General features: G+C 42.7%; 1 protein-coding gene across 2 annotated transcripts in view; it reads right to left on the reverse strand.

The window, feature by feature from the left end:
- Positions 1-13,849, reverse strand: part of LOC119651631 — a 264,754-nt gene that overhangs the window by 190,689 nt on the left and 60,216 nt on the right. The window lies entirely within an intron of this gene.

Below are 13,849 nucleotides of genomic sequence, written 5' to 3' on the forward strand. Positions count from 1 at the left end.
ATTAAAGGCGAAAACCCTCGACACAGATAGGTGTGCCCGCTTCAACCTACAAAAAGTGTTATGAGGCAAAATATGACGAATCTCACCAACCAGGGGGAACTTAACATACCAAGAATGGAATTAACCAGGGTGCTCATGGGGAAATATAAATCAAAGCGTTTGCAAGATATCATCATGATCGCGGGAATATGCACTTGTAACTGAAGGCGAAACTACCGCCTTCGAAAGCTGGGGATAACTGCAAACACTATTCTGTGGAGAGAACGACGGAGCCTATATACATACCTGGGGAATCGTTAATACCAAACGCATGGCTGAAACACCTAGAAATAGGAAAGATCCTGGAATTTCTGATCGACACACTATAGACAGCAGGTACATGATAAAAATTAAAGGAACACAATAGTTCTTTAGGACGCGGTGCAATTTCTGTTAGAATAATTGCATATACAATATTAAAAGTTTATTTTTATGACATTAAAATAAACAGTAAGAAAACAAGCGTTAAACGAAACACCAAGACTAATAATCGACGCGAGTAAAGCATCAAAATTTGACTGTTTTCAGAGAATAGGAAAAGACGTTACTTGCTGGAAAGAAAGATGGTTGTTGGAAACCGATCGGTGATACAATGCACTCCACTCAGAAGGACCCGACTCTTTCGGAATTTTATCTTGATTTTGGACTTAATATTAAGCGCGTCCATCTTATATAAGTATTAATTTCTGGGGAATGCTCCTACAGAGAGTCATCCAAACACACTCGTCGTTAATGTTGTCAAACGCCATCTCGCAATTGACGAGGAGGAGTTAAAACAGGGATTTAAACTCCGCAAGTTACAGTACTATGCTCCGAAAAGTGCTAACATTTTTCGCACTAGGGAACCAAAAAATCCACAACAGGGATTCGCTCCTTGTAGGTAAATTTTTTGGAATCTTCTATAAAATTTTCCAGGATTTAAACTTTTGGGGTTTTTTTATTCAATACGACAATGAAGTCAATCGAAACTGTCCTTAAAAGGAAAAAAGAGTAAAAACTGTGTACTTTAATGGAGAGTATAATTGCAAATATACAGTTAAAATTGAAAGTCTTTTTTATTGTGAGAAATCAACTGGGACATACGTAGTGCATCAGTCACACCTATACGCCATCGTTCCCTGTTTTCAGTAGCGTTGCTAAGCCCCCCCGCCTCACCTTGCATTCTACTTCACTCTTCCCGCCATCCCTAATAACGGTGCATCAACCAGTATCCAGTCTAGGCCCGCCATAATAAGGAACTTCGATATCGATATCCCTAAAACTTGTTTGGCGCCTTGGCCTATGCCATCGTTCATTCTTAGGAAGAGTCTGCCTTGTCTTTTCTTTACACCGTAATCTATTGAGCCGGATTTTATCCACAACCACACGGTTATGGTATCGCTCATAAATTTCGGGGCTACGGAATCGTTCACCCTCATGTAGGCGGCCAAAAATTCTTCGGATGATTCTTCCCTCGATCACGCCCAAGAGTTTGCATTACTTTTTCTTAAACCCAAGTCTAAGAGGAATACATCAGGACTCATTGTCTTGTACAGTAAGAGCTTTGACCCTACGGTGAGGTGTTTCGAGCGCAATATTTTTCGTAAGTGGGATCTCTGCTCTCTACCAACAATCAAGCGCGGATTTCATCGTGGTAGCTGTTATCGGTTGTAATTTTCGACCCTAAATAGGAGAAATTATCAACGGCCTTAAAGTTGTGGTCTCCTATCTTTATTCTTCTCGTTAAGCCAGTACGATTTGATGTTGTTGGTTCTTTGGGTTTTGGTGTTGACGATGCCACCATGTATTTCGTCTTGATTTTATTAATGTGCAGCCCAATACATCTCGGATCATTGTAGGAAGAACATTGGTGTCGATATAGTCAGCATAGGCCAGTAGTTGGGTGGACTTGAAGAGGATAGTGCCTCTCGCATTTACCTCAGCAGGGGTGTACAATGGGGCATCTTTTTGTCTTAGACCGCTGTTGATGTCGAATGGTCCCGAGGGTGATCCTGCTGCTTATATCCAGCCTCGCACAATGGTTATGGTTAGCTTAGTCAGTCTTACGAGCTTCTTTCAAATACCGGAATCTCTCATGGCCGTGTACAGTTTTACCCTGGCTATGCTATCACAGTGGGGATAGCTTAGTGGTTAGAGCACAAGGCTGTCGAACGGAACGTCCCGGTTCAAATCTCACTGGTGGCAATGGGATTTGTATCATGATTTGACGTCGGATACCAGTCGATTCAGCTGTGAATGAGTACCTGAGTCAAATCAGGGTAATAATATCGGGCGAGCGCAATGCTGACCACATTCCCTCCTATAATGTACTGAAGTGTACCGTTACGGTCTTGAATGAAGTGCTCACTTCAAGGTCCTGATCTAATATGGATTGTTGCGAAAACGATTATTATTATTATTATACTTAAAGTCGATGAAAAGATGGTGCAACTGATGGCCACCTTGAATGATATTCTGGGTCATAGCGGAGAATATCTCATCGATATTACTCAGCAACATGCTACCTCAATAATTGCTGCACTATGTGATATTTGCCTTTTTATGTATAGGTGATCAACGGATAGTATACGTCCCAGGGCGAAACGTGGATTGGTACCCACGATGAAGCATAAAACCTGGGAAATGCTGCTGAACCAACACCAACAGCTCTACTACCAAACCCTATCTCCATCTCCACGTGGTGAACGCTGGGAACTCTTTCTTAACGAAAAGCTGCAGACGGAAAACGATGAAGGCGAGTATCCCGCGCCTAAAAACGGGACAAAATGTACCAACTGGTCCTCCAGGCTGGGGGTTGGGTAGGGCTGACAACCCTAGACGGAAAACAACTTGTTACGCAGCCACAACAGGAGCCTCGGCCTGGAAGAATAACACAACGACGAATTCGGCAATCAGAAAGGAATAAAGATTTGCGCATTTTCTCATGGAACGTGCGCTCCCTGTACGGAGATGAAGCTGCTGAGCAGCTAACCGATAACCTGTTCCAATATAAGGCCGATGTAACGTTACAGGAGATGCGTTGGACAGGGACCGGTTTCCTGGAGAAGAGTCGCTACACCATGTAATATGGTGGTCATCCAGTAAACCATGTGCTCGGAGTAGGTTCTTTAGTCAGCCAAACAAAGAAACCTGCTGTTATCGGCTTTGAAAACATAACTGAAAGGCTATGCACTCTGCGCTTGCGAAGCAAATTTAGAAATATAAGCTTCATTAACGTTCATGTCCCTACAAAGGAGACTGCAGAGTCGAAGATGAATACCTTCTACGAAGCAGTTTAGCGAATATGATATCAAAATCATATTTGGAGATTCCAGCAGTCAAGTAGGGAAGGAGCCCGTATTCAGGCGATACGTCGGCTCCCATTGCTTACATAGGGATACCAATGATAACGGACTGCGGATTATTGAGTTAGCAGTATCGCACGAAATGGTTGTTGGAAGTACCTGGTTTGCGTGGAAAGCGGTCCACAAACATACGCGGGCCTCTCCAGACGGGGTCACTTTCAACCAAATTGACCACGTATTGATCGAACGCCGCCACCTCTCAGCCTTGATGAATGTCAGAACATAGAGGGGGGCCAATATACACTCGGATCACTATTTCAAGCTCGACTAACAACACTACCCAGAATTCCCTCTGACAATCAGGTGAGAGTTAACAGTGAAGCCATCCATAACACAACCCTCCGCGGCAGTTATAAGAGGGAAATGGATGCCGTAATAACCGCAGTGAACAGGGGACCTGGAGATGAAGCATCAACAAATGATCTTCACAACCACTTGAAGAACGTTATCATTGATACGGTCGCAAACATACTTGGCCCCAGCCGCAAAAGAAGTCGAACGGCTGGTTTGACGATAAATGTAAGCTAGCAACGGAACGGAAGAATGCTGCATTCTCAAAGAACGTGGGCACGCGCAGAGACTTATCTCGAACTCCGTCGAACGGAGAAGCGACTTCATAGACGGAAAAAGGAAGCCTGGGAGAACCAACAAGTCTGTGAACTCGAAAAGTACAGGGAGCAACCGCACCAGGCGCGCAAGTTTTACCAACAAGTCAGCAGGATGAAGCCTTATACACCTCGATGCTCACCTTGCCGAGACAAAGAGGGAAATCTAATTTCCGACAGAATGGGCATATTAGAGCAATGGGTTGAGTACTTTGATGAACTACTGAACAACCAGAACATCGGCGAGTTGGAGGTCCCGCCAACTGAAGACGACGGACAAATACTGCCACCACGAAGTATAGGAGAAACAGTCCGTCCAATTCATCGGCTAAAAAACCATAAGTTGCCAGGAGCCGATGGAATTACAAGCGAATTGGTTAAATATCGAGGCGACCAGTTACACCAGGTGGTTCATCAACTTGTGCTCAAGGTGTGGGACAGCCAATCAATGCCTGACGACTGGCAAAGAAGCATTATCTGTCTCATACATAAAAAGGAAAATATCACACAGTGCAGCAGTTATAGAGGTATCACGTTGCTGAGAGCCTTCTATAAGATATTCTTTTGCAAGGCCGGATAGCCCCATACGCTCAGAACATCTTTGGCCCATACCGAAGAAGGTTCACTCCAGGCAAATCAGCAACAGATCTCTCTGCGGCAAGCGATGGAAAAACTGTTGGAATATGGACATCAGTTGCACCATATATTCATCGATTTAAGGCCGCCTATGATAGCATAGGCAGGGTAAAACTGTACACGGCCAAGAGAGAATTTGGTATCCCAACGAAATTGGTAAGACTTACTAGGCTGACCCTGACCAGTGTGCGAGGCCAGATGAAAGCAGCAGGATCACTCTCAAGACCATTCGACATTAGCGACGGTCTACGACAAGGGGATGCGCTATTATTCGTCCTCTTTAACCTTGCTCCCGGGAAAGTGATCCGTGATGCTGAGGTAAATGCAAATGATATGATCCTTCTTAAGTCCACCCATTTACTGGCCTATGCTGACGATATCAACATCATGGGAAGAACCACCCGAGAATTGCAAACTGCCTTCATCGAGATTCAGCAGGCGGCGCAAGATCCCGGGATGCACACCAATGAAGGCAAGACAAAATATATGGTGGTAACGTCAGCATCGAAAACCAACCAACGTCAAACGGGAAGAATAGACTACCACTTTGAGACCGTTGATAATTTCTCCTATCTAGGGTCGAAAATTACAACCGATAACAGCTACGATGATGAAATCCGCGCACGGTTGTTGTCAGCCAACAGAGCTTATTCCAACTTACAAAAACTGTTCCGCTCGAAACATCTCACCATAGGGTCAAAGTTCTTACTGTACAAGACAATGATGTTGCCGGTCCTGATGTATTCTGCAGAGATTTGGGTTTTTAGCAAGAAAAATTGCGAACTCTTGGCTGCGTTCGAGAAAAGAATCCTCCGAAGAATTTTTGGCCCCCTACATGAGGATGGACGACTGCGTAGCGTACATAACGACGAAAACCATGAGCGATACCATGACCGTCAAGTTGTGGATAAAATCCGGCTCAATAAGATACGGTGGGCGGGTCACTTAATCCGTATGGATGAGGATGATCCAGCCCGGAAAGTCTATAAGGGCAATATCTATGGTAGAAAAAGAAGACGAGGCAGACACTGCCTAAGATGGGGCGATGGATGATGATGATCAATGCCTCGTTGCCAGTCGTCAGGCATTGATTCGCTGCCTCAGACCTTCAGCATAGGTTAATGAACCGCTTGGTGTAACTCGTCGTACTGTGGCGCAAATGGAGCTCTAGCACGTCTATCCTGCAATGGTAAATAGTAGATTAGATGGAATTGCCGCTCTTCTTCCATTGCCGTCTTCTAACCAAATTATCAACGGATATGAAGCCCATGAGCCAACGTAGTTCTTCATTAGAAGTTATTTAAAAACGGGGTACCTAGACGAAGACATGGGTTACCGGGAGCTTGAAGCTTTTGGTCACTTTCAATGCGCTGCTCCCACAAAACAACTACAGAGAGAATAAAAGTAGGGAAAAGCCTCGACTTGGTGTTAGTGATGAGATAGTTGCGCTTCCAGATTTTGAATGAAACAGTTTTTAAGCCATTTGTATAAATTTTCGCAATGCACCGTCGGCATCGAAATTGGCGGAAACTGAGATGTCCGGAACATAATTTCATTGATTTCAATTTGCTCTCTATGTAGCATAGCGCTTTGCTAGTATGTTTATTTATTAGATACATTGTGCTGGACTCCTCTTCGATATTTTTCCAGATGAGTTTGAATGTATGGCGGAAAAAGGAGCATACACATGATAGGGCACTTATCCTTATCTAATTATATCTTTCTTTTTAGCACGAGTCCCAAAACATTCTAGATCTATGCTCATATTCCAGGCTACCTTTCTTTTATTTGTAAGAAAAATTTATTGCAATCTGGGAATGCACACTTACGTTCATATATGCATGTGCATGAATTCAATCAACAAAAATAAAATGGAATTCCGCAGACACTAACGATGCCGAAAATGCACAATTGGAGATCAGTGACCCAAGTCGAAATGTGTGATTTGTTCGATAGTTTCCAAGAAATTCGGGTATATTTCCACGAAATTCACTCGTAATTTCGTACTGTGTAACGCTGTCATGGCCGGCGCGGAGCATAACCAGCACTAGTTAATCCCATATCAATCGCTTTATTGTTAGCAACAATTGTGGCATACTAAGAAGGTTTACAAACTTTTAATTGCATGCTCGTGCTCGATTCCGTTTCGTTTTCAATTTCAAAGGTGTAAGGTATTGATAGCACGCTTCGCACATATTGCATCCACCAAAGCCAAAGGCCTGTGGGTTTAAGCTCCATTGGCGATTAATCGAAAACTCAATGGCATTCCACGAACTTCCGATAAATGTGCGCCTAAAGAAGGTAAACAGCTGGCTGGGATTGATGGCTAGTTGGGCTGAATGGCTAGCTGGCTGCGATATTACTTGGGGATCCAACTCTCATTCCTAACCGCGGCGGGCCGGTTACCTTTTCCAATGGCCACGAACCGTGTATATGGTGTGGTGCAGGTGAAATGAAATTGATATTTTTATCCGGTTAATAAAATCATAGATTCGGTGATAGTAATGGAATACTTCAGAGCTATTGATTGACCGTGGCTTTTATACAGCCCTGAAAAGGGATACCGACTCCCTTATGTTGTAGGGCAACTTCGCTGGAGTTCATCTAATAATAGTCTGACCACCAAACAGTCCTGCCTGGGTTTGTTTCCTCCACGAGCTTTCCTCTTACCAATCAATTTTCCGACGCTAGCCTCCGCTGAGTATACCACTGCGCATATGCACCATATTTAACCGAAATTATACAAATTGAATAACGTCTCACCGTTTCCGAAATACCTACAGGGGTACGTGCGAAATCTAAGCTTTTCTGCTCGCAATTTGCAAGAAATCTCGACGTGTGCGATTTGAATTGTGCACCATAAAAGAATGCGAGGACATTGCCTCTTTCTTTGTACAACGTGCCGCTGCATGAATGGGTTTTGTCTCGGCTTAAATTATGTAATTCCGCGATTATATATGTTCGGATAACACGCTTTTGTACATTTTCTTTTTTTTATTGCCTCCTTGTCTGCAATGTGCAATACAATCCGATGAGAAGACAGAGAGTGTACAGTAAAAGACGGGGACGGCGGTGAAAGGAGATGAAAATTTTAATGGCCACTTTGCATTTTTGTAGAGGTTTGAGCCATGTTTCGCATCTGAAATAAGCATGTGAACGAATTGTATGAAATGTACATAAATTTGCTTATAGGTAGTTGCTAAAATTAAGCTGAGAAGTCTAGTATTTCGATATCTGCATTTTTGGGGGAAAGGCAGGTCCGATGACTTTATGAATGCGTTGAGTTGCATAGAGTTCAGGTGATTGAGCTACAGATATATTAGCTATAAATAGAGGATAAGAAATTCTTCCCAATTGCCCGCGTTTTGAATTTTCATTCCTACCCTTTGAGGGGTAGAGAATGGAAAGGATCTGTAGAAGAAAGAGAAAAGTCCATTTCTAATCCTCTTTTTCCCAAATTGCAGGGCAAAGGAGGGTATGATAGACCTGGGGTTCCCTCTCTTAAATTCCGTTAACACCAGCGGCGATCATTCCCTTTTCAAAAGTTATGATGCTTCAAATGGGGATATTTTTGATTTGCCAACCCCACCCCGGGGAGAAGGAGGGTGTAAATTCGGCCTTTCTACTTCTTCTGAAAACCTTTACAAGGTTATAGTGCCTCTAAAAAGAGCTATGTTAGCTAAGCTTATCGGTACGTACTCATCGTCGCTATGTGCAAGGGGGAAGTTACGGAGGGACTTCACCCATTGGCCCTCCACCCCCCTCCCCATCCGTCCGGATGTGGGGTTAGCTAACTAATGATATGAAATAGTTCGACTTCGAGGCGCTACTACTTTCCAACGAGAGGTAAACCCCAGAATTTTTTGGGGGTTTTAGAAAGGAGGACCTTCTTCTTTATCCCACACACCCTCCTAGCAATTCAAACTTCATCATGATTATTATAAATACCTCCATTTGCAATGCCAATACTGTCAAGCCCCATTACCTTTCAAGATTGGGTGGGCGACCGGTGCAATTCTTTAATGGGATTAGTAACGGGGACCTTTCTGTTTGTTCTACATATCCTCCCCATTCTCACCCCCTCGTGTAGTAGGTTTGAAAATTCTAACTTCACCATGATGATATAGAACAAGTCCAAAAACCGAAAGCTAGACGTTTCAGCTGTGAAAGGCTTTGTTTGTTTCTTCTGCAAGTATATAATATTCGAGTGCAGGACTATCCCATTTGTACGTAGCCCGTAATTTATATGTATATTTAGCATGCTATTCACTTTAATACCAAATTTATATTTAGTATTTTAGTAAATTTATATGGAAAAACAATTTTGAGGTACTGAAGCTTTATTATAATAGTTATTGCACGATCAAACTTCAGGATAACATGCTTCATACAATAGTTTATATTACTGTAAATTTTTGTATCTCTAGGATAAACTCAATTTGAGCAGATATCGGTATAGAGAGTATCTTGACGCTAGAACACCGTATAGAGGCGGCTTGATGATTTTTTTTGCAGATTTTTTAGTTGGGCAGTTTCTGAGAATGGGTCCGTTAAAGAAATCATCACTTACGTCCCCTGCACTCCCTGCCTTTCCAAAAAATGTCAAAACTAAGACCGATTTCGAAAAGAACTTATCAGAACTTTGATACCCACCTTCATACCTTCTCATGGTAGAGCCGGTTCTGAGGAAAGTGCCCACTTTGAGGAGCCATCACTTTTCAAGGGTGGTGACCTCCGCGAGTTTTCACTGGCTTATACCACACTGGAAATTCATCATCATCATGAACGGTGCAACAACCGGTATCCGGTCTAGGCCTGCTTTAATAAGGAACTCCAGACATCCCGGTTTTGCGCCGAGGTCCACCAATTCAATATCGCTAAAAGCTGTCTTGCGCTCGGGCCTACGCTATCGCTCCATCTTAGGTAGGGTCTGCCTCGTCTTCTTTTTCTATCATAGATATTGCCCTTATAGACTTTCCGGGTGGGATCATCCTCATACATACGGATTAAGTGACCCGCCCACCGTAACCTATTGAGCCGGATTTTATCCACAACCGGATGGTCATGGTATCGCTCATAGATTTCTTCATTGTGTACGCTACGGAATCGTCCATCCTCATGTAGGGGGCCAAAAATTCTTCGGAGGATTCTTCTCTCGAACGCGGCCAAGAGTTCGCATTTTTTTTTTGCTAAGAATCCAGACCTCCGAGGAAAACATAAGGACTGGCAAGATCATAGTTTTGTATAGTAAGAACTTTGACCCTATGGTGAGATGTTTCGAATAGAACAGTTTTTGTAAGTTGAAATAGGCTCTGTTGGCTGACAACAACCGTACGCCGATTTCATCATCGTAGCTGTTATCGGTTGTGATTTTCGACCCTAGATAGGAGAAATTGTCAAATTTCCTTCCAGCTCCTTTGCTTGTATGTTTTGTGAAAAAAGATAGTTTGTTAAAATTGGTTAATCCTGTTTGTTAAAATTGGTTAAAACTATTCTGTTCTATTCTCAGAAACGGTTATACCTATAGACAAACTGTGACGTGAGGGTTGCGAAGATTGCAGTATCGTCCCCAAATGTAGCAGTCATGGTGTTTTCATCTTGCGATACATCTTTGGTACGATGTTAGAGGATCAAGGGAACTCCTAGAGGAAAACCTGCTGAAATTTTGCACTTGTTCCAATAGCAGTTTTCACACCTAGCTCGGCAGAGTGAATTTTCCAAATACGATTTGTTGATCTCATAATACAGTCTCGGTAAATCAATGTGCTGTTTAAAATAAACCTTATCAAAAGCTTGAGTGACGTCCAAGAAAGCAACAAAATAGGTTTTTTTCTCTAAAGCCTTTTCGCTCTTTAAAGAATTCATTCAATTATTTTGGTAGCAAGCTTTCGAAAAGATTTCACATAACAGGAATCAGCAAGATTGGACGGCATGAGGTGATTTCGTCAACAATTTTCCGCTGCTGTGAGATGTATTTGAGTTTGAAGCAGGCATTGATTGCATGCCGACGTCGTGTCCCGGAATATTTTTAATGCTTAATTTATTTGTGCAATAGTTTTTAAGATCATTAAAATTTGCAGAATAATCTTCAGCTTCATCAATCCTGTTTACAAGCGCCACATTTCCTCCAAAGACATTCGGAAAATGTTCTACGAAGATGGGGGCGATCACTTTTAATATAGTACAGGATCATACATCTTCTACAAGGCAGTCGAGCAAACTCTCGGCGCCTACCCCAGGTATGATATCAAAACCGTACTTGGAGATTTTAGAAGCCAAGTAGGGTCGCGGTTCAAATCTCACTGGTGGCAGTAGAATTTGGATCGTGATTTGACGTCGGATACCAGTCGACTCAGCTGTGAATGAGTACCTGAGTCAAATCAGGGTAATAATCTCGGGCGAGCGCAATGCTGACCACATTGCCTCCTATAGGGTGAGATCTTGAATGAATTGCTCTAACACACTTCAAGGCCCTGGTCCAATATGGATTGTTGCGCCAACGATTATTATTATTATCAAGTTGAGGGTAATTGCGCCCCCAGATGTTCGTTTGCTGCAAATTGAACAAGAATCTTGACGATACGGGCTTGACATTCTGGGGTTAAGCTAGATAAGATAGTGGATCCTTTAGGGGTACTGCTCTCGCTCACATAGCACTGCGCTATTGTACTCCGGCAAGTCTAGCGAAAGTAAACGGAAATTGGTTGTCAGTTTAGCGTCTTCCGCATCCGCTAGGAGTGTCTTCACGTTTTGGAAACCAGAATCAGGCTGAATATCAACTGGAAAATTCCAGTTCAGGATGAGGAGGAGGACACAGAAAAGAAGGAGGTTTGCTATGAGCAACTGAATGCAGTTCAGATGAAAATTTTCAAAGGTGACAATGAAATAGTGATAGGTGATCAGAATTCCAAACTATGGCTGGGATATTATCTTGTTGGTAATGTAATGGTGAGAGGTTTGTGGATTTCTACACCTTTCACTGCTTCTTCATTGATGTAACATCATTCGAGCACAGAGTCTGGTATATTCTCAATTAGGTTTCAACTGTGCTATAACACACATCTAATGATCTTCTCGCAGGAGTGGAGAGCCTAATGCCCCGTAGCTTAATACGGCTCACTTTCGAAACCCAGCTGACTTCGGGCAACGGGAAAACTATCTTGCTGACTGAACGACAGACATCTTGAACAGCTCGCTGTAGAATATTGGAGTCTTGCAGGGGTGCCATAAGATCTGCTTGACTACCGAGACTTCGAAGCGAATCGAATCGAACGAGCGGAGAAAACTGAAGATATTGAGCGCCGCTTTGTGTGAAGGCAAACGTGATGCTCCGGTATCGCGGCAAATATACGTGACTGTGCTTAGTTCAGATCTCTGCTTCAACCTATTTCTTTATCAATTTCAGAAAGGTTTTTCACAGCATGAATATGGAATGTATCAGAACTGCTCTACACAGGAACAGCTTTTCGGAGAAACTAAAAGCTTCTAACCAAGTGACAAATGATGCCGCAAAATGCGAAACACTGCATCGCAGAAGACATTTGCTCGCTCTCCCATCGCGGCGTGAACCTTGCGCTCGGATCATCTGAATCGATCTGAATATAAACAGCAACAAAACCTAGGTTCTCACTCTGACTGTTCATCTCACCCGTCCTATCTGCATCAACGGGCAGAATGTGCAGGGTCTTGCTCAATTTCTCTATATTGGTAGCGTTGTTTGTGACAATTGTGACACTGATGTTCATGTAACGGGGCTGAGTTTGATATTTCAACACCAGCTTGAGATATTTATATGGTAGCAACAGATGGAAGGTGATCACCATTGCTATTCGAAAACTCCCTGGCCCGGATTGGTACACATATGGTGGGCTTCCCGGCAGACCTCGAGAGATCTGAAGTACATTTCGGAAAACCGGCACTGAGTGGGCATTGGCAATGGTATACATATGTATGTTTATTTGATCTTTATCGTATCATTCAGTCAAACAAAAAAAAATTTTGATTGGTCAAATATCCTTTCATACTTTATTTCTGACGATACAAACTGCATACTTGTATTATGTATAAATTATATTATATGTTTGTATTGTATATAATTGCATTCAGCACACTAAGATTGATTATAATGAAAATCGCATTTCCTTTGTGCATTTAAGACAGCACACAAGCCAACATCGTCCATACCATTATCATTTATCATCCCAAGGCTACCTTTTCGTACAATTGTAGATTTACGGATACGTGCATATCTGTCAAGGCCAGCAATGCACTTTACCGTATCTTGTTTCACCTCGTGCCTTTGAAAAGCTCTTGAAACAAATCTTTTACCAACTGCATGTGTGTAGTCTCTGCACTCTTCCGTTGCACAATTCCGGTTCATAGGTAATTACTCTCCGAAGAGCAGAATCAGCAACCCTAGATTGTGCACAAATTACCCTCTAATTATCGTTGAACGGTGCTCTACAGTCAAGGAATATCCCGAAAACAACTATAATAGTAAGATTGCCCCGTGCTGCCATTAATTATTCCGCCTGTAAGCCATGAACGTAGGTTAATGCATTTTTTGCCTGTTCTAGATAAGGATTATCTGGTAACCACTTAGAAGTTCGAGGTAGCCTTTTGTTAGTATGACGTGTTTTAAGGAGGTGGATTTCTGTAGTGGAATTCGTTACTTTGGTGGCAGCAGATTTTTCTAGAATTGGCCGTTTCGGCAATGGAAAATATCTTTTTAAAACCAGCTTGTCGAATTCGGTGTATGAAAATTTTTGAAATAGCTACGCAGTCGCTTGACGTGAGTCTGAACGCCTCAAGAATAAATATATTTCTGGTCGTTGGAGTGCGTTTAGCTGCAATTCACCACGTTCTTTCGTAATTATCCGCAACTTTACTTCAACCGAAAAAAATTGCCAACGAATTTCGCATGTACAAGGTAACGACATCATTTGGGCCCCTGAAAGCCTACCGAGCGTATGTAGGTTCTCATAATCAATTGATGTCATCGCCGAAATAACATGAGCTTAATAACGCTGTGATTTGCCTACAAAAGTAATGAACTGTGATAATGTTGTTGCTGTGGTTTTGCCTGTTGCCGTTTAAATTCTCTTCGCTCTTCTCGATTAAATAAATCACCTGCAAGCCGGCGACTATGTAAATTATGCGGTTTTATGAAGTGAAGGCTATGCATTTTGTTGCACTCAATTACAGAATCGCACAAGAGTGCGTAGG

The sequence above is a fragment of the Hermetia illucens genome, chromosome 3, assembly GCF_905115235.1.
Source record: "Hermetia illucens chromosome 3, iHerIll2.2.curated.20191125, whole genome shotgun sequence".
Lineage (NCBI taxonomy): Eukaryota > Metazoa > Arthropoda > Insecta > Diptera > Stratiomyidae > Hermetia > Hermetia illucens.